The 22,470-nt window shown below is 33.6% G+C and overlaps 1 protein-coding gene across 3 annotated transcripts in view; it reads right to left on the bottom strand.

The window, feature by feature from the left end:
- The window catches only part of LOC145287923 (diacylglycerol kinase delta-like), a 345,479-nt gene that overhangs the window by 175,475 nt on the left and 147,534 nt on the right, over window positions 1-22,470 (bottom strand). Inside the window, exon 1 of one of the 3 annotated variants that reach the window (XM_080135874.1) lies at window positions 21,891-22,046. The exons of the other annotated variants lie outside the window; for them this stretch is intronic. The gene's annotated coding sequence lies outside the window, so the exon portion shown is untranslated. Of the gene's footprint in view, window positions 1-21,890; window positions 22,047-22,470 lie in introns of those variants that run through there. 3 annotated transcript variants of the gene reach the window in all.

The raw sequence follows: 22,470 nt of genomic DNA, 5'->3' as shown, positions 1-22,470 counted from the left end.
CTCGCCTTGTAGCACGAGGCTATGAAGAAAATAGTAATCTGAAAACGGACTCCCCAACATGTAGCCGTGAAGCTATGCGAATGGTCATGCTAACCGCATCAATAAAGAATTGGATGCTGCAGACCATAGATTTTACCTCAGCCTTTTTGCAAGGTGGTATTTTAGAGAGAGATGTGTACCTGAGGCCACCATCTGATGTTTGTCCTAAATCTCAAGTGTGGAAATTAAAAAGATGCATCTATGGATTGAATGATGCTCCACGGGCATGGTACAAGAGAGTTACTCAGGCTTTGATTGAATTAAAAGGAGTAGCAAGTGCTTATGATAATGCATTGTTTTTGTGGCATGATATTAAAGGAAATTTGACTGGAATTCTTGCTATGCACGTGGATGATTTTGTTTTCTGTGGAAACACAGAGTTTGAAAGGGATGTGATTGCAACATTGAAAGAAAAATTTAAGGTGGGATCTCATGAAAGTGGAACATTCAAATATGTTGGACTGAATGTTAATCAACAGGAAAATGGGATCACTGTAGAACAAGATCTATATGTATCTTCCATATCTCCAATAGAAATAAGCAAAGGGAGGATACTGAGGAAAAATGATGAACTGAATGAAGAAGAAAAGCATGAGTTGAAGAGACTTGCAGGTCAGATGATGTGGGTTTCAACTCAAACACACCCTGATATAGCTTTTGATGTGTGTAAAATGAGCAACACTGGAAAGCATCCCAAAGTAAAAGCCTTATTTGAGGCGAATAAAGCCTTATCAAAATTGAAATCCAAGAAGGGTTCTATAACATTTCCAAAATTGGGAAAGCCCTCAGATTTACACATTTTGTGTTATACTGATGCCTCTTATGCCAGTCTGGAAGATGGATCTTCACAGGGTGGTTTTGTTGTCTTTATTGGAGGAAGTACTGACAAAATGGCCCCCATGTGTTGGGCGTCAAAGAAATTGGACAGAGTGACAAAAAGCCCATTGGCCTCAGAGACTCTTGCTCTGAATGAGGGAGCTGATGCTGGTGTTTTGACTGCGGTTATGATACAAGAGGTATTTCAGTTATCTAAATTGCCAGACGTTCTCTGCAAGACAGATAATGCATCACTTGTGGAGACATTGAATTCCAACAATCTGGTAAGCGATCGACGATTGAGAATAGATGTAGCAAGGCTGAAGGAAATGAAGAGTAGAGGAGAGATACAGATAGAATGGATCAAGGGTTGTGATCAGGTCCATAATTCAATCAAATTGATTGTCTGCTCTAGTTTGAGACCCATCGTGATGTACCAGGGAAAAGCTTCACATGCCTCCCTGCAATGACAGTCCACAATACATTGTAGTCTACATTGCACTGTAGAAAACCTACTGTTGATTTTATAAAAATTATTTTTATATATAATGGTTTAAATTAAAATTTTAAATGCAAAAGTATCATTGTGCTTTATAAAGAAACATTTTTCAAACACATTCCTGTCATATTAAAGAATCTATTTTTGATTTTATGTCAGGTCTTTTGGCTTGTGTGGTAATAAAACTCCTACAATGCACTTGTGATGTTAGGCTGTGTAAGGCGTTAACTTTGGTCAAAATAGTCTGTTTCTTTCATCAGATTATTTCGATTATTGGTACTTATTGAAAACATTTCAATACAAAACCTATCTAAGAACACTGTCAGGCACAAAGTACCTTTGTGTGAAACATAAATTGGCTTGGCCGTTTTTGAGTCCATAAGAAACGAACTCACACACGTAATATATATATATATATATATATGTGTGTGTATATACACACACACACACACAATATATAATTCTGAAATTGCACAGAGTACTTGGATATATAGATTTCATTTTGATTAAAGACAGGACATCATTAAAACCATTTTTTACTAGCATTGTTTAAAACAAATGAATAACAATGTTATGAATATTTACAGAAGTTTTTTTTAAATTTGTAAAAATATAAAATACTTTTGACTTTACATGTGACACCAATGATTTTTTTTTTTTTTTTATCAATAAGCATGTTAGAAAGATTTACAAAATTAAAAAAAAAAAAAAAAAAAAATGTTAATATTTATTTAAAAAAAAAAAAAAAAGTAAAATGTATGCATACTTAGTTTTATTTATCATTTTCCCAAGCCAAAAAGATGTGACATAAAATCAGAAAGTGGGATTTTAAACCAACTCTAGAGGAAGGGTTCTCTGAACAAAAATTGCCCAGGCAGCCCCGTTAGGGTTTACTAGTAGGGGCATCTCAAATGATTAGTAAAAAAACTAACTCCTTCTCAAAAGGTGATAAGGTAAAGCCTGGATAAGTGGACCTCTTAGAGATACACAGGACCATACCTCGTGCAGTGAACCAGCTACCCTCAAAAATGGCCTGAACTTGGCATGTCTGATTTCGGCATGAGATTAGCGTGTGCGGAATATAGTCAGAGATTTGTTTAAAGATATTGCTGTGAAAGATTATTAGGCAGGTAATTGTGAGAGAACACATCGCTAAAGTGTTTTCCGGGTTTCCCTTTTCTTTTTTTAAACTCTAGCCCCCCCCCCAAATAAGGCATAATACCACTGAAGCATAAGTGTCTATTGAGACATGGGGCCAACTTTATAAGAGGGGGAGGTGAGTTGGACAGAAAAATATTTGTGCACATTACATTAAAATTTCTGCATGCTGGTACGAGGAAACAGGGGGCAGCTAAGGAATTCCAAGGACAAACAAAGTATTCTTTCTTTTTATTCACTTGTGTTTTTGTCAATTACTGCCAGTAACAATAGATTTTGTCAAAATGTCTAATGATGGGTACAGCATGCACAGAGAATTAGGTTCATGGATTTTCACAATGTGAAATCACACTCACTACCCCCACGCCAATTCTTTATATATTTTTTTCCAAGGTCGGAACTACTGAATCATGTTACATTCTTATAGAAAAGAAACAAATATAATTCATGGTGGATGCCTTGAGTAGCACAATAGACATGTTTTATTGATACACTGATTCTTCGTTGACACCACAGAGAGTAAGGGGTGGGGTAGGGTGTGGTGGGGTGGTGTAGGGTGGGTCACGTGAACATTACATTTTGATGGCTTTCATAATGTTTACCCTTTTGGCATGAGGGATTTTCTAGAGAATTGATAAAAAAATTTATTTTTCGCTTTTAATAGAAAAAGAAATCCTATTTTAAAAGCCTGCAAAAAATCTATTCTTATCCCAAGGAAGCGAAGAGGAGTAAGAAAAGGAACAAAGAAAAGAAATAGAAGCGGGAAAAAAAGAAAAAAATTAGAGATAAAGAGAAAATGGAAAAGTGAAAGGAAAAGAAAAGGAGAGCTAGAAGAAAAGAAAAGGAGAGCTAGAAGAAAAGAAAAGGAGAGCTAGAAGAAAAGAAAAGGAGAGCTAGAAGAAAAGAAAAGGAGAGCTAGAAGAAAAGAAAAGGAGAGCTAGAAAAAAAGAAAAGGAGAGCTAGAAGAAAAGGAGAGCTAGAAGAAAAGGAGAGCTAGAAGAAAAGGAGAGCTAGAAGAAAAGGAGAGCTAGAAGAAAAAAAAGGAGAGCTAGAAGAAAAAAAAAGGAGAGCTAGAAGAAAAAAAAAGGAGAGCTAGAAGAAAAAAAAAGGAGAGCTAGAAGAAAAAAAAAGGAGAGCTAGAAGAAAAAAAAAGGAGAGCTAGAAGAAAAAAAAAGGAGAGCTAGAAGAAAAAAAAAGGAGAGCTAGAAGAAAAAAAAAGGAGAGCTAGAAGAAAAAAAAAGGAGAGCTAGAAGAAAAAAAAAGGAGAGCTAGAAGAAAAAAAAAGGAGAGCTAGAAGAAAAAAAAAGGAGAGCTAGAAGAAAAAAAAAGGAGAGCTAGAAGAAAAAAAAAGGAGAGCTAGAAGAAAAAAAAAGGAGAGCTAGAAGAAAAAAAAAGGAGAGCTAGAAGAAAAAAAAAGGAGAGCTAGAAGAAAAAAAAAGGAGAGCTAGAAGAAAAAAAAAGGAGAGCTAGAAGAAAAAAAAAGGAGAGCTAGAAGAAAAAAAAAGGAGAGCTAGAAGAAAAAAAAAGGAGAGCTAGAAGAAAAGAAAAGGAGAGCTAGAAGAAAAAAGGAGAGCAAGAAGAAAAGAAAAGGAGAGCAAGAAGAAAAGAAAAGGAGAGCAAGAAAAGAAATGGTGAGAAAAAGCAGACCGAGTATTTTATATCCCACGATTAATCAATTGAAGTCAATTCAATTCTTATTGTTGCAGTCTTCTCAACAAGGCAAACAGAAGTGCAATATCTTCTCTCCTCCTTTGCAATAGGCATGTGAACCATGGTGATAAAGGTCATATATAAAATGGAACATTCTAAAACTTCAATATTTGTTCATAGATGAGTTGCTAACTGTGATAACTAGAAAATGTCCAACCTATTTAGGAAAGTACGGGATGATACTCAATGTTCCTATCCCTCACCCCCAACAAAATGAGGGGGGGTTCAGTTTAACATTTATCAACCTATATAAACATCCAACCTTTCTCCTGTGAAACCAGATTTGGAGATCATGGTTACTAACAGGCATAGAGAGAAATTAGTGTTTTGTTTTTTTTTCTCACTCAATTTGAAACACATTCTTCCAAAGTGAATCTTAACTGAAACAAGGACAGATTAATTCTGAACATGTGTCCATTTAATATGCACGTTCAGCAATAGGAATGTGTTATTTCAAACATAAAAATACAGATGGACAGAGCTCCTTATAGGCATGTGTTGACGCAAACAAAAGGAAATCAATTCTGCCAATCGATATTGGAGAATGCAACACTTGGTAACAAACATTCTTAGCAATTCAGAAAGACAGCACTCTACAAACTAAAACATTTTCTTTCTTGGCTTTTGAGCAGAGATCAAAGTGACGCATCTCACTCACTTAAAGATTAGCCTGCTTGTTTACAATTCAAAACTGTTGTGGCGGAACTAAACTTATGTTACCTACTAATAAACTATCCCAATCTCATTAATACCAGAAGACTAAGCCGTAAGGTGTCAGTCGTTATCTGATACTCGTACTGGACTGGTGGCTAAAGTGCGGTGTCTGCTTGGACGCTGCACTTAAATTGTCCTTAGTCAATGGAGGGGGAAATCCTATACTAAAGCAATTTTATTTTTGCAGAATGCCCCTTTTGAGGGGAGCTGGTTATCTCCCACATTAAACAAACCTTGTGTCATATTTTGTTTTGTAGGAAACAAATAAATAACCAGTCGATATCTGGTGGACCAACCTAAGTCATCCATCGGCTATGATGAACAACCCACCTACTGGATGCTTTGCAATACAGGTTACTTTATTTTGCTGGTCTGTTTTTCTTTGTAACCCTTTAACATCAGATTTCAAACTCACAGGTTACTCAAATTTAAAATACCCCCAGCATTCAAAAGAACTCACGATGGAAAGCTGAATTAAACCAAGCAAGTGTTCAGAAAACACTAACGAAAGGAGAAAGAGAGAAACTCACGAAAACCAAATAAGTGTGTGCCTATTAAAGTTTGAATTGCAAACTCGTGGAAAGTAAGAATATTTCAAATTTTTAAAAATCTTTTTCTCTCTGCTCCTTACTCACATCTTGGCACACCCGTAAATCCAAAAGAAAGAAATACAAATTATTCCTGTTTTTTTTTTGTTGTTTTTTTTATTTCTCGTATCATTAAATAAGTATCAGCAAACTTAAAGGGTTTTCGCCTTTTTTTCAGTCAATATTTTTTCTGTTCTATGGAAAAAGACATTTGTTTTGAAAACATATTCAATATTTCTGTTGACATATTTTTCTCATCTATGAAAAATAGATTCTTTTTGGAAAAAAAATATTCTTTCCAAGAAATTTAAAATTATGTTCAACATTCATTTGCAAGTTATTAAAGGAAACGAAATACTGTTCCCTTTCCTCAGTTGTTTTAAAAATACTAAAAACTGATGAATTTGAACATGGTTTTGTTAAATTTCTGTAAATTCAGTATTTTACCCATCATACAAAAAAAATGGACCGTTAAAAAGTACATTGGAACAATTATTAAAACTGCAAATTGAACAATAACAATGCACAGAGGAAAGACAATTATTTGAACACCAGAAACGCTCAGATGAAAGAATTATTTGAACATCAGAAATGCTCAAATAAACGACAATAACTAATGAGGTTATACGTCCAGCAATACGAAAATCAGCAGCACATGAAAGAGCTGCTTACTCAAGTCATAAAAATGTCCACCAATAATACTACTGCATTTTCACAAGATTCAATATGGAATACGATTGACAATTTTTGCTATGAACCTGAAGAAGGTAAATCATTTGATGCTTATTTTCATTGGTATGAAGATTTTTTTAGTATCGACTGCAAACAGCGGTCAAACTAGAAAAGGGCTCATTTACTTATTACGGAAACTAGAGACAGCCGAGCATAACATGTAGATTTTACTACGAAAAACGTTGGAATTAACTTTTGCCCAAATGGTGGAACTTCTTACAGAACTATTTAGCCCAAAAGTTTTTATTCCAGAAGCATTGGTCATGTTTGAATTTGTAGAAGAATCACAAAGATGATTTCGCAATACATGCAGCCATGGTAAATAAACATTGTGACAAATTCAAACTTGCAGACAACTTTAAATGTTTAGTATTTGCAACTGACTTCTGATCGAGATGAGGAAATTAGGAAGCGTGTCCTAACAAAATTAGGAAATGAACTAAACCTAACCCTACAAAAGTTAATGGAAGACTGTCAGAAAATAGAAATTATTAAAAAAAAGATTTGATGGATAGTGAAGCTGGAGTCATGCAGATAAGAAAGCAATCTAAAAAAAAAAAAAAAACATGTAAAAAAAATAAAACAAGTTATGGAAAAAAAGGTTATGCACATATTGGCACATAGCTAAGAAAAAAAAATCCTGTCTCTGTGTAATCAATGTGGTAATTTGCATTGGGTTAATATTTATCAAGAAAAAGGTACTTATTGCAGAAATAAAATTAAATACAAAACCCGAATATGTTTGGCAGAGACTGAAAATAACAAAGAAGGGTTTCAAAATATGTGACTATAAAAATCAATGATAAATAAAAAATGCAACTATTCGGGTTCAGACCTTCCCATAAATTTAAATTCCTGGATGAAATTGAATAAACTCACAATGCTGAGAATACAAAAAACAGCAAAGGCAGTTAACAGTACGCAAATTAACTTCGAAGGTTAATTTTTTAGCGGACATCACAAAAAAATTAACAAACTTATGTATTAAGGAATACCACTAACCTACTAGGTTCAGGTCAGATTTATGAATTTAAATTATGGAGCCAGCCAATCAATTTTTGCAAAGCAAAAACAAATTACAACAGATGCCCATGCGTTGAAAAACAAGAGAAACTTTTGTTTTAGGCCACGAAAAGCCAAACAAAAAAACGCAAACAAACTGATACTGTTGTAGACCGAACAAAAGTAGCTCTCTCCTAATGAGAACAGCGCTTGACCACAAACCAAGAAACCAAAATCAAGCAAGGTACTTTATCGCTAGTTCTAAAGTGATGACACCCTCGCCAACCAACCCAGTCGAAAGTGCCTATGCGACTGCATGCAATTTTTCACCAGATACAAAAACTTCAGCTACACTGCAACAGATACCAGTCACAACTGTTTTTCCTAGGATTGGAACATTGTTTACTGAGAGGCGACGTCACTCAAAGATATTACGTGCAGCAAAATAATAGTACTTAAACTGTTTTCCCACAATATGGAAGAACTGTCGCATCATTTTACCTGGTGTCTGTTCAAAATAGACAGTTAATCATGTTAACACAAGTGGAAAACCCCTAGACAATATCATCATTTGTCTGATGGATTATTACATGCAGGGTTCTAGGTGAGGTTTATCGACCTTTAATTACTTGTGGCGGAGTCTACCCACGTAAGTAATCAATTGTTTTATTAAATTTTCATGATTAATATTGATACACCATGTGGCATTATCAGCTTGGGAGGAGGGTTGGTTGGTTCGTTGTTTTTGTTTTACGGCATATCAACCCTTTTCGGGTTATTTAATGCCGAATCCAAAGATTCAGAAGAAAAATTTTTTAATAGAATATATTTGTTGTTTTCAAGTCGGGTTTCTATTTAACCCATAGTTGGAACCCTAACAGGTACTACCACTCCGGGTCAGAGTGGACCTGGGAGCAATGGTAATTAAAGGGTGGCTCCACACTCCCCAAAGCCCACGAGCTGGAGCCTCACCACTGGATATAGTTTAAGGTCATATCCAGGACCCCCATTAAGGGACTTTTACCCTCTGCAGGGAGGCAGTCGGTGTATTCTAATGCCCCACCGATAGGGCCGTGGGAGGAGGGTGTTGTGATGGAACTAACTTATGTTGTTTCTAATAGACTATTTCAATCTCAATAAATACCAGATGACCAAGCTGTAAAGTGTCAGTCAAAATCCGGTGGACCAACCTAAGTCGTTTTTTGGCAATACATGTTACTTTATTTTGGCATTTTGTTTTTCTTTGTAACCCTTTAACAGGGCTATAACAAAAACAAACCAGAAAACAGTGGGTAATCTATAATTTGGAAAATGTTGGTCTTACTAACGAAATTTCTTGTCCTTTGTCCCCCCCCCCATTTTCTTATTCTTACCAATGCGGTAATTGTATATAAATGTCTTAAATTATCTTCAATAAAACTTTTTTAACGATTTGGGAAATTTTAAGTAAGATGGCCTCTGGAGTAAATGTGGTATTATGGTGAGTGATGATTCTAATTAAAAAATAGGATAGACAGTTTTTAGTCATTGTGACAAATATCATCAATTTTCCAATTTTGAATGGCCTGATTTCTACTTTGTTGTAAAATGTTCAGATTTTATATTTCTGCAAATATTTCAAAATATATCAGTTCTGTCCTCAGCTGGGGTAGGAGAAATTCGAACAATTTTCATTTTTGTCCTATTCAGTGCCCTTTTTGGGGAGTTGGATATTTCTAACATTATATAAAAAACCCTCATGTCTAATTTTGCTCATGTGAGGAGGCAAATAACTTGAGACACTACAAATTACATTTGCCATCCTGATTTCTAATGAATCCATTCCTTTCAAAGCATAGATGACATTTTTATGTATTTGATGAGTGCAATAATGGACAACGTACACTCACCATCATCAACAGGTCATCTATAATATAAATCTCACCTGTCTGTTTAAATGTATGTATGTACATATGTAACATTTGACAGAGGCAAGGGATTTTCACAAGATCGGTATAGTTTTGAAGTTCAACCTTTTGGATGACAAATATTGAAGAATCGGCTAAAAATATTAATTCCTTCACCCTCAACTGAGCATTTTTGCACAGGGAGGGGATCGCTTTTTTGGACGATATTTTTGAAAGTCATCCCCTCTTTTCAATTGACTAGCTTTAATTTAAACCTTTGCCACTTCTGGTTTGGCGATAGACGCAACGGCAAAGACAATTTTTTTTCATGTTCCTTTCCTCCATTCACGGCATGGGTTAGAGTCTGCCTGCCTACTACCATTTTTTTTTTTTTTTGCGCTCAACACACACCTCCAAACACCCGGGCAACGCCGAGCACCCAGGTTAGTTAAGAACTAAAAGAAAAGAGGGAGGAAAAAGAGGGAAACAAAAGAAGGGGGGTAAGAGGATATGGAAAAGGAAAAAAGAGGGGAAGTAAGAAAAATGATGCAGATACATTCCAACCTTTTAATGGATCAAATCTGAAGAAAAATAAAATTCCAAAAACGGAGAATTGACATAAGAATTTTAGATTCAACTAAACAGACGGTGTTTACTTTAATAAAAAAGTAACATCTTCGACCAAATTCATGCATACATATTAGCACAATTGTGACATTCCAACTTCCATTTATTGAATGCTCTCTGACTGCTTACTTTGAATGCTCGCTGACATGGCATTTATTGGTACATTATTCCCTTCAATTCCTGTGTTAATTGCTAGTATCTTAGAGGAAAGATGCTATCCCATGAAGTCAAGGATGGCTTTGTGACTGGGCTTAAATCTCCCGACTAACAGTAATTATCACTTATTACACTAAATATTGCATAAGCATGAAATTCCAGTTTCTTCAGATTCAAGCCAGCCTGCCTACAACATTTTTTTTTTTTTTTTGCTCAACACACCTATTAACACCCGGGCAATGTCAGGCAGTCCCATAAGAAAACCGAAAAAAAAAACTAATAGGGAATTAATTAAATTGAATGTTTAAAAGAATATGCAAATTAGCTAGATCTTTTGCAGATGAATGCAATTCCACAACCCATATAAGAAAGTTGTATTTTCTTTTTAAATAGAAAAAAGGGTTTTTAATATGAATACACACACAAAAAAAAAAAAAAAAAAAAAAAAAAATCATAGGAGTACATATAAACTATTGGATGGCAATAGCTGGTGGTGGTGGTAGTACTGTATTAACTATTGAAATTCTTACCAACCCAGGTGAGCAACTGATGAGGACAGGGTATCACACATTCTATGTTAAAAATTTAATGGTGAAATCTGAAAAATAAGATAACTTTTCAGAAGAACAAAATGCCTTTATCAAAAGTTAGAGATATCTTAGAAATACATGAATTTACCGTGAATTAGGAAACAATGCCCTCTGAGAGACCATAACAAGGAGATAAAATCGGTCTGTTTTACTGCTCATAGTTCTTTTGAAAAAAGAAAAAAAAAAAAGAAATGTTACCAAAGGCAAGACAAGTTACCCTTTTACCCAACTGTAGGTTTTTAGTGTTTTTACTAAAATGTAAAATGTTTAATCAGCTTGAAAAACAAACAAGCTCAAAGGATACGCGACCACAAGAAAAGTGGCCACAATGTATTTGTTACACAGCCATTTTTTTCTTGGTTAAGTACCCTTTGTAAATGCTTATTTTTTGAGCCAAATGAATATTTTACGTGAAGTAAAAACACTAAAAACCTACCCAGTTAGGTAGAAGAGTAACTTATATTAACTTTGGTTAACCTTTATATATTCGATTTTTTTTTTTTCAACCACTTTTTCATTTTACTGTGGACAGCAAAACATACCTTATAAAATATATCAGCCATCAATATTTGTTTAAATGAAAACAACTTGAAGTTTCTGTATCCACTAGTATTAATAATGTAATTCTCTTATCGGAGAATGTAAATCTAATGAAGAGATTACGAAGGAGGATTACATCAAGTGTTCAGAATGCTGTTGTTGGGCTTCAGTGTACTCGAGAAATTCTAACCAGGCAAGGAATTTACTGGCCCAACTACAAAACACATGCATCTCTCATTTGTATGACCATCTGCATAGACTCTCCTGCATCAGTCCACTTGACAGATTTTTCAATACTAAAGTTTGAAGTTGTGCCACATACATCCTCTCTCCTAATTGCTTGCAACTACATGGTCAGGAGAAAAAATGAGAAATGTGAGGTTATAAATTTTATTGTTTAGAGTTGGTTGCATCGGGCGTATTCATTTCTTTGATTTGCACAGATGACATCTTCAGCATCTGTGATTGTATTATAAGATTGATCTTTGGAAAACTTTATAAAAATAATTCTTTGTCGAAAATAATTTATCGTTTAATGGATTTTCTGCTTTACTAGTGACCACGCTCTAGATGGCTTTGTTTATTAAATCATGTTTTCCAATGCAAAGAAAGTCAACTCGTATGCAGAGCCATGTCTTCCCAGAACAGCATAGGGGTGGTTAGTTGAAAACCTAGTTTGGAAGAGTTAAATAAAGCAAACATAGAAGCCATGTCTAATCATTGCATCTACAGTGCCCAAGGTTGGACATGGGACCAACTTCAAATCATCAACAATGCTATTGAGAACCAGAAATAATGGTGCGTAGCAATCAGAAATGTACTATACCTCTTGAATGCCAGTGAAGGGCATTTCTAACAAAAACCAGTACAACTATAAGTGTAGATGACATCAAATGACAATCTTAAGGTCTCATCCATAACCAAAATAAACAGATTTCAATAAAACATTATGACACTGCAAAGATGAATGTACTTTGCTTTTTTTTAAAAACTGTCCATCAGTAAAATCTGGTGATGGTGCCAGAAACTATTACCGTTCTTGATCGACAGCCGATGAAGACAGGGTATTACATCAGCTACTAGCAGGCTGTCTGGTGTTGCTTGATCATAAAATGAGCATAAGTGTGATATTTTAATTTATGGAGATTTCGTAGTTTGGTAGAGACTTTTTGCACAACATTGACAAGGTCATATATATATCTCAGTGTGCTAGAACATAAAATTCTATGCAACTATACAGAATATTGAAACCATGCATAAATAGAATTTAGCATAACAGTTAAATGAAACAAATCTAATAAAAAAACACATAAAATGAATTAACGTTTGTTTTTCAAAGGAATATGCAAATTAGTTCATCTTCACATAATTGCTTGCATATCCATGGCAGTATATTAAGTTCATTTTACTAAATTTTAAGTAGAAAAATAGGCAAGAAAAGAAACTCAACTTTATAATAAATGAACCTCATAAAGATTAGCAAACCTATTAAAATTCTACACGGTTAAAAGGAGCAATTCATATATTAAATGAAAAGATAAGAATAAAAGTTACAGAACTTTATATATCAGATCAATAAGGGAGGAAGAGGAGAAAAAAGTAAAACCTCTTTCGGCCATGGCATCTCGAAGCTAAATGCTTCTCATTGGAAGAGGAAAAATTCCAACATTACACAAATACAAAGATGTTTAACAAAAAAAAAAAAAAAAAAAAAAAAACTAGCTTGAAAAGCATTTAAATTAGAAATGAAAATAATATTAGTAGGAACATAAAAAAAAAAAAAAAAAAAAAAAAAAAAATGCTGACTTTCAAAAATAGAATGTAACAAGCCGAGCATGCAAGGTCTCCCTCCGCAAGTGAAAAATTTACTTTCACCATAACTAATGTTTGTGAAAATTTATTTTTAAAAAATCTAAGGCATGGTTATTGAAAAAGGTGTGAACAAATGGATGAACGATTTTGAAGCAACCAAAATTAGTTCTGGCAAAAATTTACTTTAACCATGACTAATGTTTGTGTAAAATTTCAAAAAAATCCATCAAAGGCATGATTATTGAGAAAAGCATGAACAAACGAACAGGAGTGAATTACTAGGTCCAATCCCTTTGTTGGGGGAATCAAAAAGGTAAGGGATAAGGAAAGATAAAATAGAAAGGCATATAATGAGAAAATAAACAGAAAAAAGTCCAAACTTTATAAGTTGTCCATGTACGGTCCTTGAAATAGCATTCTGGAGAAAATGGTAATTGTCCAAAATGTAAGGTGATAGTAAAAATCCAAGGTAATAGTTCCAAATTGGAAGATCCTTCTAGAATTTGATGCCTTGTTAATATGTGTTACATTAGGATATGTAGGCATATCCAGGCAATTAGAGTGTATATAAGGATGAAATGTATTATAAATGCACACAGTAAAAGGCTAAAAAATAGTGATGGGACGATTCCAATATTTTTCCCGATTTCGATACAATTACTGATTACAAATTCCCCGATTCAGATTCTTTATAAATCACTAAATGTTTAACTAGAAAAGTGTTATTTTGTCTAGATTACTGTAACAGACACATCTTCAATGTGCCTATATTTTCTCAAACATAAAAACACCTGTGAGGGAGTGATCTAGAGATTTAAGTATTACTGGAAGTTTAAATCAATAAATGTTTATTTTATTACTACTACAAGCAGTGGAAGATGTTTATTAAACCAAAATCAAATAAAAAAGAAAAAAGATAATTTAAGGAATCAGTTTTGGCATAGGAAAATGGGCTAAAATTTTTCCGATTCTGATACCCCAAAAAGTTCCAATTCCGATTAATCGTCCCAACACTACTAAAAATATTAGATTCAGCAGAAAAACAAAGATTCCATAAGATTCCTTTAAATCTTTTTAGAAAACTTGATCAATTGATTTTATATTCAACTTACAATGAATTTAAAAAAAATGGAGTTTATATTAAAATATAAAAACAAAAACAGGTAGGGAATTACCCCTCCCCCCGAAAAAAAAAAAAAAAAAAAAAGTTATCAAGATAGAAAAGGCATAAGAAAAATATGCAGTAATACGTTAAAAGAGAAAGAAACGAGAAAATAGGGAGAAGTGAGAGTACAATAACGAGTGAAAACGAAAAGAAAACTCAGTAGAAAAAGGAGAGACATTGGAAAAAAAGAAAAAGCAGTAAATTAGTTAGAATCGGTCAGCAATAAGAATAAAGAAAAGAGAGAAGTGAGGGTGTCAAAAACTAACAAGTATAGATACTGTATAGAGCATGAAGACACATACAAGCACATGTTTATATAACAAACTAGTAGAATACCCATCCTAGGACGACTATAAGCAATAGATCTAGCAGTGATTTTTTTTTTTTTTTTTTTTAACAAAAAATAATCTGCCCAAGTTATTCACCCTATTGCCTATAATACATGTTAAGCACTAACTGACATGCTGCGTGTGCATCAATTTAAAAAAAAAAATGTATTTAATGTAATCAACATTTGATGTAGAGCAATTTTTTTTTCTCGATTAAATATTTTATAGCTAACTTATTTCAAGTGTCTTGGGGGGGGGGAGTCAAAATTTAGGCAGGTGCACTCTTTAAATGGTAAAGTTTACAAAATATATAAGGTGCCCATGTTACTCACCATGTTGTAGAGAATATATATTACAAAAACTATAATGATCGGTTCATTAGGTTGGGACTTTATCCTGTACATCGAAATATATATTATGTCAGCCCCTCGGTTCTAATCATTGAGCACCAAGTTGAAATTAAAAGTCTGTCACTTAAGCTTACATACGCAGATCATGATGTTTTAATCATAAAATCACTCTCGCAGTATAGACATTTATGCTTTATATAAACGTTAATTTCAACTGTATTTCTTGCGGTTAATGCTAGCCGTGTGGTTTGTTCCTTGCTGATGGAGTCAGAAATGGCTTTATGGCCGGTTTCAAATCTCCCAACCAGCTGTAATTGTAACTCCCTGCACTGATGATTCCCGAAAGAATGAAACACTAGTGTGTGTAAGTATTAAAAAAATAAGTATAGTAATATGTGTGCGTGTGGAATACATACATACCTAACTTTATATATAAAGAGAGCCATAATAGATACTAACAATAATATGCTCCCTCTAATATCATTTTTGCTAATATATATGATGAAAGAACATACTACACTGCCTCCTCCTCAAAGGGGAAGATGATATGGTGATGAACATAGTACAGCAGAGCTCCAAAGGATTAATAGATGTACAGTGCCAGGCAAAAGTATTGGATACAGTACATTTTTCTTCATAATTTTAATTGGGGTTCAAGATTTTACCTAAAATTTGGTCAGTATATTCCTATAACTAATATTTGAGGTAGTAATTACAAAATTAAAGTTTAGAAAGTTTATATTAAAGGAAAAATATAAATCAACTAACGCAAAAGTATTGGATACATTGATTTAATATTTGGTTGCATAGCCTTTATTGCATTCAACAGCTTTCAATCGCTTTCTATAGTTGCACACGTTTTTTGTAAAGATATGCAGGTATTTTGCGCCATTCTTCTTTGCAGAACTGTTCTAGCTGTTGAATATTTTGTGGATTCCTTTTGTGAACATTGATCTTCAATATTTTCCACAAATTTTCAATTAGGTTGAGGTCTGGAGACTGACTGGGCTAAATAAGAATGTCAATTCTGTTATTTCTAAGCCATTCTTTGGTTAGTTCGGCAGTATGCTTGGGATCATTGTCCTGCTGAAACACAAAATTGCTATTATGTCCCAACAAATCAGCAGATTTCTGGAGTGTTTTCTCCAAAATCTCCCTGTACGTACGCCCATTCATTCTACCATTGATGATTTCTAGTTCACCAGTACCTTTGGATGAAAAACACCGCCAAACTTTACCGTAGGAATGGTATTTTTGTTATAGGCGGTGCCATTTTTATGCCATACATGTGTTGCTGTGTTTCTTCCAAAGATTTTGATTTTCGTTTTGTCTGACAAGATTACCTTGTTCCAAAATTCTTGGGGGTTGTTCCCTATATATAATTCAAATGTGATCTGACATGTTTAAGCTTCAATAATAGAACTTTTCTTGGGGACCTTGATACAAAACCTGCATGATTTAGAACTCTACTGATTGTATCCTTGCTCACATTAATCCCATCTTCTCTGAGGTCGGTTTGAATTTCACGACTAAGAAAAGGTTTTGTTTTTTTTGTACCTTTCTGCTTACCCACCTTGATTTTTTTTTGGTTTAATTTCCTTGGCCGACCACATCTTGGAAGATTTGCAACAGTTTCACCAGGGGTTTTAAACTTTCTAATAACATTTCCAACTGTACTGTGGTAGATTAAGTTCCCTTGATATTATTCGATACCCTTTTCCTTCTTTGTGCTTATCAATGATTTTTTGACGAATGTCTTTTGACAACTCTTTAGTTTTAGGCATTGTTATAAATCATCTGGTCGACTTTGAAGGAGTGAGACCCAACTGGAAGAATTTTATAAAATTATTTTAATATAAAGCTCTCTGATTGGTCAGTGATGACTCGTTTGCATTATTGCAACATGCTAAACAAAAGTCATTTAAATTTATTTCAGAAAAAGAATTTATCCAATGTATCCAATACTTTTGCATCTGTTAATTCATATTTTTCCTTAAATATAAACTTTCTAAACTTTGATTTTGTAATTACTACTCCAAATATAATTTAGAATAGTAATAGGAATATACTGACCAAATTTTAGGTAAAATCTTGAACCCTAATTAAAGTTGTGAAGAAAAATGTAATGTATCCAATACTTTTGCATGGCGCTGCATTTAGATGAAAATTTATTGTTTATCAAAATACATTTGATGCCATGTAGTGTCTGTTGGGTTGAAATGTTTGGCCTATATGCATGTAAACAAAAAGAAACAAAAATGGATTTAAAAAACAAGTCAAATACAATCTCTAATGTAGAAGATTTACTGATTAAGAAAAATTTCATCTTGGAATAAAACTTGGTTGAAGGCATAATTCACAAGGAGATGAATACATGCAGGTTGGTTTTGAGAGACAACGGCTTTCTTGGCTCTTTAGTGAAAAAGATTTTACTGACTTGTATGTTGAGACAAAGAATGAAGGTTGCACAAAACTGAAAATGTTCCATCTTTTGATATCTATCCATTTTTTTTTTTTTTTTTTTTTTAAATCAAATATGCGCTTTATAAAGAGCAAAATACTACTCAAAATATTAAAATTCCCATAACACTTATAATTTTACAGGTTTTATGTCTCAAATGTGAAAAAATGAACCATTTTTAACCAAGAAACACATTAAATTACAACAAAATCTCGCGCGCGCGTGCGTGTGTGAGAGACGAGAGTGGAAATAGTATTCCAACAAGATAGACACGAAAAAGGAACAAACCAAGTTATGTCCATTAACATAATCTTGTCTTTGGAGAACTTCTCCCGAATGAATAAATAAGTCATACTTTTCATAATATATTTTCAAATATTGTACTGATATTTTATTTTCTTCAATACCAGAAGAAGTTTTACAATAAAGATGGAATGTTGATGGATATATAACTTGGTTCGTTCCATTATCCTCTATCATATATATATATATATAGTATGTAATAAGTCACGAAAATATTAACAATGATATTTTGTTCTGAAGATTATCCAATGTTCAAAAATATTTTATTGTATTACTTAAAATAAACATTGCCTTGAAACTGCTGTAAACAACCATACTCTATTTTGAATATGATTTAAAAATGGTTCAAATCGTCACACGCGAACAAGTATTATTTTCTCATGATTGAAATAAATATGTAAACAAAAAAATATACATACAATATATTATGCAATACCATAAGTATATAATATAGCAATACATGTCGTTATCCACAGATGGAAGTTTTGTCATCTACAAGTCAGTATAGACGGATGTAGCATGTGCATCCATGTCAAGATTTGACACCTGAACAGCTGACCATTCAAATGTGGAGCACCCAGAACAACTGCACCAACAAAAATACTATGAAGAGCGTTCAAAAAGTAATGCCTCCTATTTTTATTCCACCCGAATGGATCAGAGGTGATTGCAAATTGCATTGTTATGATGAATAAATTCTGAAAGAATCATCTTTCTGTTGCAGATATTGACAGTGTAAGACTGAGACAGCAACCCGTCATGGACGTGCATTAGAAGCAGAGGTGCATCAGAGAATTTCTAGCAAAAAATACACTAAGAATGGTAGTAACTATGTAAAAATCTAAGTTCTTGAAAACAAAAAGGTAGCTCATTTTAAAATGGTACCACTCACGTCTTCGTAGCCCTTCAACTTTTTGAGTAAAAAAAAAAAAAAAAACTTCACTTTTGGAACAACCTTCATAGTTACACTAAACGAAATCCTAACATTGTATGTACTCGATCTGTTTACATATATTTTTATCATGCTATTCGGTAACCAAGAAAAATCTATTCTTTATATATGTATATAATGAGAAATGTGATCGAGAGATCCATTCCTATACAATTCATGTGAATAAAATCAATTGAGCAGCACAGAATTACAAGCAAATAACTGTTACTAATAAAACGTAGTTGTAAAACAAAAATATTTTTTAATTTTCATAGCCAATAACAAGGGAAATTTTAAAGAGAATGGAGAGAGATAATAAAAAAAAAAAAAAAAAATTTAATTAACCAATACAAAGATTCAGGAATAGTGTACAACGATTGAAAGATTTTTTAATTGCTAATAAAAATAAAAGAACAAGTAAGATCTGGCCATCGGTATGAGATAATATCAAATTTTTATTTATTTTTCAAAGATCATATATATAATCTATAATATAAAACTCACCTGTCTGTTTAAATGTATGTATGTTTGCTTAAAACTTTCGACAGAGGCGACGGATTTTCAAGAGACCCTTCGGACGACAAATACAGGGTGACAGCCCCCCCCCCCCCCCCCCAAAAAAAAAAACAGGACATTCAATTATTTTTCTGAGCATTTTACAGTCAACGGAGAAAAAAAAAAAAAAAGGCCAAAGACAAAGACCCTAGTGTTTTGATTTGATGTTTTGAATCTAATAAACTAGTTATTACCAAAGATTTATTTCATTCAGACAAAACACTAAGAAACAGGGCCTAATTAGAGTTGGGCCGGGTTTTTTTTGGGGTGGGGGGGTGGGTCACCCTGTACCAAAAAATTGGCTAAAAACATTAATTCCTTCACCCTCAATTGGGCACTTCTCTACAAGGAAGGATCGCTTTCGCCGATATTTTCAAGTCATCTCCTTTTCGATTGACTAACCTTAATTTAAACCTTCGCCACTGCCGGTTTGGCGATGGACGTACCAGTTTTTGGGTTGTTTTTTTTTTTTTTTCCCCCTATTCTTTTCCTCCTTTGCTTTGCAGTAAGGGTTCGAGCCTGCTTGCCTACTACCACTTTTTTTTTTTTTTTTTGCTCAACACACCTCCAAACACCCGGGTAACGTCAGGCACCTAGGCTAGTTATATATAAAAAAAAAATTCGATTTGGGAATCTTAAGCATGACGACCCCTGGTGTGTACGTGGTGTTATGGTCTAGCTAGGATTAGCGTAGACAAGTCAAAGGTAGAGTGACAAGAATGACCACTTTTTTGATTGGCCTTGTACCTTATTTTGTTTTGTTTACTGTATGTTCATAAAATAAAAGTATATAAATCTGTTTTAATTCTACACTTAAGTTTATTTGTCTGTAGTCAATGTAGGGGAAACCCTTCTATACTAAGGCAATTTTAATCTTTGCCCACTGCCAGAGTGCCCCTTTTTGAGGAGCTGCCCCCCTCCACATTAACTACTTTCATATATTGCTCTCGTGGGGAAGCAACTAAATACAAATAATAAAAGTGGTGTTTTATCCAACACTGAACAGAAAAATCAAAATGTGAGCCAATTTTTGTGTGACTGCACGTCCTTAAAATATCAAGGGGGAGGGGAGTGTAGAATTTTAGAGTGAGAGTTCACTTTACTCTATAAATTTAACCTAAAATGATCACCGAATTGGCTACATAACGCAATACAGAACGGGTAAATTTTGCTTTTCAAATGGTTGCAATTTAAACAAATATTTTCAAAAACACAAGAATAGGCCTATTTTACATTTGTTCTTTTTTTGTTTTCCCTGCCCCCGATTTAGGGTTAGCTTTCACAATGTTTATTGGTAAGTACTAAAAAAAAAAAAAAAAAAAAAAAAAAAAACAGTAGTCACTGATCTATCTAGTGATGTCTAAGCCTAAAGTATAAGTCCAAGTACTGAAAAATACTACAAGAGAAAAATACAAGAAAGGGAGATAGTTAAAACATGACTGGGCGCACCGCACCCCACCCCTCCCCCATTATTGCACGTCACCGACTATAGGTACCTCAAAAAAATGGTTTTAGTTTATCTAGTTTCACTTTAATTTTAAAATAAGGAAAAAAAAAAAAAAAATGTTCCTATTTATTTAACCTCCTCACGAGGGCAGAGTAACTAACACCAGGGTCATTTTTTAATGTGGGAAAAAGGAACAAAAATAAAAATTTCTCAATCGTGGAAGGACCTCTCCTTAACTAACCGAGAAAAAATAAATCGAAGTACAGTATCAGAACAGATACTGCACTTTGATCTTGGCCCGAAGGCGCGGAAATAAATTAAACATAAGTTGTTTTTTTTATATTATTATTATAAATTTTACACATTGTTAATAATTATTATTAACGTTACAAACGTAATTGCGAAACATTATCGGCCGAAACGCAGAAGAAAACCAACCATAGAATGCAACTATGTAAATAAGGTCCCATCCCCAAAATCGGATAAAATACAGTTTCGCTTCTATTTTCAACTTAACGACTTGTATTCAGGCATGGTACCTACACAACCATAAAAAGATGTCAACAAAAAACTAACATCGAATGTATTTTCTATGTTTTATTTTGTTCAAAAAATTAAGGAAAGCAAGAGTAAAAAGGGGAATATGGGTATTTTCACGAGAGTACCCATCGTAGTATAAACACCTCCATTTTCCTCATGTTAATAACGGCGTTAGAGGTTGGGTGTTTTTATTTCGAAAGCCGTTCTTAACATGGAGGTTGGAGGTGTTTATACGACGCTGGATACTCGTAAAAAAAAAAAAAAATGGTTACCACAAACAAACCATAACATTCGCATTCGGCCTTAAATTTTCAAAATCATTTTCTAATTGACAGTTTAAAAGGTTTCAAAATCACTTTCGAATTTCCCCACAGCAAAACTGCCGGATTGACCATTTTTTTTTTTTACTATATAAAAAAAAATAAGACCGGCACGCTGTTTACATTGTAGACATTCGAAAATGATTTTAAAGTTTTCAAAATTGTTGGATAGAACTTAATATCTGTCGAAAGTTAAATACTTTTCATTTTATATTCCTACAATATAGAAAAATAGTATTTAGAAAAAAAAAAAAAAAAAAAAAAAAAAAAAAAAACGGAAAGAGTTTTTGGGACCCATTTCCAGCTTTAACGGGAAGGGGGGGGGTGAAAGAAATAATAAAAACATTAACAGAGGAGAGGGTACGAATTCTTGTTTTCCTGTGAATTAAATCAATTTTTTCAATAAAAGAAAATAAAAAAAAAATAGAAAAATGAGCGATCGTAGCAAGATCGATGCGAGAAAATAAAATTCATAAAATTATCATCGGATGACATTTGTTCTTCAACCGGCACGATCGGGTGTCGTGTTTTACGCAACTCGTTCTTGGACGATTGGCCAGACATCGTATAGGAATTTTGAAATCTAATATATATATATATATTATTTAAAAAAATGCTTACGATTATACGAAGTAGGAAGAAGGTAATGACACCGACGGGTTATTAGTCATGTTATTTTAGTTTAAAATAACAGCAACAAAGAAGAGGTCCGAGTAAAAGTCTCGAGACGACTTGACGAAACGAAGAATTTACCCAGAAGAAGCGACTGTGGCGGACGAGAGAGAGAGAGAGACAGGGAGAGAGAGAGAGAGAGAGACAGGGAGAGAGAGAGACTGTCTGACAGACAGATTACCAACCCCCATCCATTTATTTTGTGTTGGTCTTCCTTTATTCTTGGAGGAATCACATTCTGGGGTTATCTTATATTCTTTGAGAAAAGATTTTTTGTAGGTTCTCACACGACAGTAATATGAAGTCTTTTCTGGACGAAACAAGTAATGGACAAAATGTTGGAAATAAGGAGAGAGGAGAAATCGCAAATATTGAATAAAGACGAGAGAATGACGATATTTTAGAGGTGAAGAGAATAAATAAAGAATACAATTACAATGGAAGAACTCAGCCACCCGCAATTTGTTTGTTAGTGCTTTTTTTTTTGTTGTTGTTTTTTTTTTAGCCACGTGAGAAGAAATCACGATAT

Source organism: Euprymna scolopes, chromosome 11 (assembly GCF_053919585.1).
Source record: "Euprymna scolopes isolate OS-2025 chromosome 11, ASM5391958v1, whole genome shotgun sequence".
Classification (NCBI taxonomy): Eukaryota; Metazoa; Mollusca; class Cephalopoda; order Sepiida; family Sepiolidae; genus Euprymna; species Euprymna scolopes.
The sequence above is the reverse complement of the archived record's forward strand: the minus strand, read 5'-3'. Positions and strand labels throughout refer to the sequence as shown.